Source organism: Montipora capricornis, chromosome 6 (assembly GCF_036669925.1).
Source record: "Montipora capricornis isolate CH-2021 chromosome 6, ASM3666992v2, whole genome shotgun sequence".
Classification (NCBI taxonomy): domain Eukaryota; kingdom Metazoa; phylum Cnidaria; class Anthozoa; order Scleractinia; family Acroporidae; genus Montipora; species Montipora capricornis.
The window spans coordinates 47,668,992-47,673,594 of NC_090888.1; the positions used below are offsets into that span (position 1 = coordinate 47,668,992).

At 38.3% G+C, this 4,603-nt stretch overlaps 1 pseudogene; it reads left to right on the forward strand.

Moving 5' to 3' along the window:
• Positions 1-860: 860 nt before the first annotated feature.
• Positions 861-4,237, forward strand: LOC138054037 (uncharacterized; annotated as a pseudogene).
• Positions 4,238-4,603: the final 366 nt, after the last annotated feature.

Genomic DNA, 4,603 nt, shown 5'->3' on the forward strand with positions numbered 1-4,603 from the left:
CCTGGGCCAGCCTAAGTGATAGGGCGATCTTTAAGCAAATCCAGAAGTTTACTCTAAAAAAACGGATATCCCCATTTAGAAACGGCAAGTCTATTTCAGGGGTGAAAGGGAGGTGCGTCAGGTAAGGGGGGCATTCTATTTTGTCCATGATAGTGTCGTTAGTGTGTAGTTGATACAGGCTCCTACTCAGACCCAGGACAAAATGCACTGTTACCCCTAAATCCTACCCTTCAGCTCCTACCTCCCATCCCTAATCCCCTAATCCCCTAACCCCCTATCCCTCACCACTCACCCTAAAATAGGCTTGCCACAAGGCAAATGTAGTTATTTCAAGTTCTAGCAAATTGTACTAAGTTTGAAGCATCAAAAGGGTGGAAAGCTGCTACAGTTTATGCATTGACAACTTACTACATTTTACGTGTAGACAGCTGTTACCATTTTTCATGTTTTTCAATTTTCTAGAGCACAATGCAACATACTTCATTAGACTAAAGTTAGTTGGCGACAATTGCCAGAGATAAAGGTAATTTTGGTCAATCCAGATCAGTGTGCTTGACTAAAACACACAAACCTAAATAATTGTTGACTTTGTATGTAGCTAGTATTAAATGAACACTTTGTTATTGATAGTTATGGAACATCCTTCCCATGAGAGGTTACCATCAAAGAATAGGGGTTTTTATTGTGTGTACCTTAAGAACCCAGACATTTCACCATCAAAGCTGCCACGAACATTGCTATATCGATGCAAAAAGAGCAAACAAGCAGGTGACAAGAGTCATGCAGTTTCCTATTCAAAGAATGGTGTGCGCAGTGAGAATCTAGGTGACCAAATGGAATGAGATCCAGGAGAACCTCATATGGACAAAGTTGCAGGTCCCAGCACAATCAACCAAACTGAAGAAGTTGAAGACATGCTTGAAACAGAAGCAGACAACAAGGGAGGGGAGTCGGAAGTGAATTTTTTTGACCACCGCGTCTTCATTTATCCAGGAGCCGACTTTTTGGATGACTGCGTCGAAGAAAACAATGAAGCAGGAGATAAAGATGATGATGATGAGGAGGAGGATATTGTTTTACTGGAGGAAATATCAGACCAGGCTGACCTCGAGGTTACTGACATTTCATATTGAAATGATGACCTTGGAATTACTATTTCCGAAAAGGCAATTTTTGAAGGTTCTCCACTAACTGTAACAATGCATATAATTGCCATCATTACATTTGCTATGGCCGAACATTTGTCTGGTAGCACACTTGCGCATCTAATAACCTTAATCTGGTTGCACTGTCCAACGCCAAATAACTGTGTAAAGAGCCTAAAAGCAGCTTTGGGTTTTTTTTTAAGGATTTCAAAAATCCTATCGAATGGCACTGCATGTGCTCAAACTGTCATAAGTACATTGGCAAAAATCAACCTCGATCAACAGACTACTGCATGCACTGTAGTCATGATTTTAAAATGGGGAAATTTAAATCTTGGCACCCTTTTATCGTGTCCCCAATTGTACAACAGTTGCTGTGCTTTTTTGAAGACAAGCTTATTTTAAGACAGCTTGATTACAAATTTAAACAAGAAAAGGAAAAACAGGAGGAACACCTGACAACATTGAAGACATCATCGATGGCAAAAACAATAAATTTTTTTTCAATGACGGAGGATTTCTGAGGAATCAATACCACTTGGCTTTTCAGATGAATACAGATGGAGTGGCTTTATTCAAGTCTTCCCCTTTCAGTATCTGGCCTGTCTATATGATAATATGTGACCCTCCACCTGGATTGAGATATACCAGAAAGTACAGAATTTTTGCTGGACTTTGGTTTGGCTATACAAAACCAATATTTTCAACTTTTATGCAGCCCTTGATTGAAATTATGTAACATCTTTACCATGATGGCTTGTCAGTTGAGATCCCCTCGGAAGACAAACCTGTCACAGTAAGAGGAATAACCATCAGCAGCTCAATGGACGCTCCTGCTAAGTGCCTTTTTATGTGCATGACTCAATTTAATGGTCGATGTGGATGCCCCTACTGCACTGCAAGCGGATCAAATGTGTGCACTGAAAAAGGAGGGCACTGTAGCACGTATCCATATGTGAAGAAAGCAGATTGTGTAGACAATATGCAAGCAAGAACACACGAGCAAACATTTCAAGATGCAACAGTGGCAAGGGAACAAAAAAATTGCTGGCAAAAGGAGTCCTGAGGTTAATGGTATAAGGGGGCTAAGCTCTGGTTTTGGACTTCCTGGCTACGATGTTATCAAGGGAACAAGTATAGACTATATGCACACAGTTCTTCTTGGAATTGTGAAGGTGTTCATGTCACGCCGGTTTGATACTGCTCATAGGCATTCACCTTACTATTGTGGAGACAAGATATCTACCTGTGATTCAAGAAGAGCCAATATCAAACCACCTAATCACATCAGTAGGATACCTCGAAGTCTTTATGACCGGATACATTACAAAGCATCTGAATATAGGACTTGGCTTCTTTATTACTCATTACCTGTGATGCGAGGAATCTTGCATGAATTGTACTTTGACCATTTTATGCTATTAGTATGTGCTGTCTTCATTCTTTTAAAGACTAGTATATCGAAGAAAGACGTACAAGAGGCCAGTCAACTTTTGCAACATTTCTGCTTATGTGCAGAAAATCTGTATGATGTATGTATTCAAACATTTAACCTTCATCAGCTCCTCCACCTTACGGACTGTGTGATAAACAATGGTCCACTATGGTCTTGTTCTTGCTTTTTTTTTTGAGGACTTAAAGTGGTACTATGACGAAAATCGCATCTTTCCTATCTAAGCCATTTTGAAACATAAACAAGTAGTCTGCGTGAGAAGAAAAACGCTGTTTACTTTTTTCAAAGATCTCTTTTCATAACAGAGATATTGGAGTTTTTAAAATATGCTAAATGCCAAGTGATGACGTCATACACTCAACCAAATTTTGTTCAAATATGATGAAAAGAGATATCTCAGACAATTTGTATCAGAAATTTTTGGTTTTTTGCAGTAAGATTCTACTTAATGTTCTCTACAATATGAGCTTAACAGTTCTGTTACCATGGCATCATACTGGGTTCCAGACCTCCCCCATATTATGAGCTTTTCTGGCCACCTTTGGCGTTCCATTTTGATACTTGCTAACAGCACTATATATGCAGGATCCAGCAAGCATATTAATATGTTATCACAACTTTGTCGCCTTGTTTAACATTTTTCAAGCTGAAAATCACTAACATATTGAAATCAAGTGGGTGGGGACCGGAAAAGAGTGAGTTGCCATGGGAACATAATTTTTTATAGCCATCGGTGTGTTTCCTGTAGAACTATTAGACTACCAAGTTTTAATGGTCTGCGCTGTAAATTGGCCAAGGTAGCTCTATTTATATACTCAATATAATATTAGGTTGAGTGTATGATGTCATCAGTCATGTCATTTGCATATTTTACCCATTTTTCAAACTTAAATATCTCTGGAACTAATGAAGATATTTGCAAACGGTAAATGGCGTTTTTGTTCTTTCATGGAATTCTATGTGATACACTCAAAAAATCAAGGGGTAAAAATTTGATCATAGTTTCACTTTAAACGGCGATATACGTAATCTCTTCCATAGATCACAAAATCCTGAGTCGCAAATTATAAAGGCTGTTTCAGTACTCCAGCACTTGCCAAGGCTTCATGATAGTCTTCCTGTTTCCGAAGTTAAAACATTCTGCAACTCATTAGTAACTAAGAAAGAAACTGGTTATGTCACTGAAGTAATCAGTGAAGCCAAAAAACTTTATGTTGTTGGAACTATGGTTGACCGGTCAGTAGATCTTCCAGTAGCAGAACTGAAAGAAATGCAACTTGCTTTAGGAAACAATAGTGATGAGATATCAGTTTTTGCTCGCTTGAAACATGGAAAGGATGTTTTCCATAGTGCGATCTACAGAAGGGCCACAAAAAGAAACAGTTCTGTGGTTGCTTTTCATGACAAGGGTGAATCTGATGTTTGCTTTGGAGCTGTTATGTATTACTTAAAATGCAAGCCACCATGCTCAAATGCACTTTGTGAAGGCACCTGCACTTGTACCAACAAAGCCTTCTTGGCAATGATCAAGAAATTTCAAAGAGACCCTAATGGCCCCTTAAAATCAAGCAGCTTAAAAGTGCCACTAGCCACTGCTAATCACAAATCTATGTGGTTCAAAGAGATACCTTCACATTAACTTGCATTCCAGTTTCTGATTTGCTCTATAAGTACTTTTTTATTGACATTGGTTTAGGTTGACTTTATGTTTGGATTTCTCCAAACACAATTGAAAGGGATTAATTTAGGCAAATGACAACTTACTATACACCATTGTATGTTGACAATCAAACATCAATAATTTTATTCGAATTCCACAGCTATGTGACAATTTTATTATAGACCACAGAATGTTAGTTTGAATGGTTATAACATGCAATGTCTGTGAGTTAATTAGATGAACCTTGAAGTTGCATGTTTTTTTTCCCAAAGAACGCAACAAAAAATTGTATATTTTAACATGTCAGTCATTTGTTTTAATACTGGTGAGCACTGACGTTTTTGC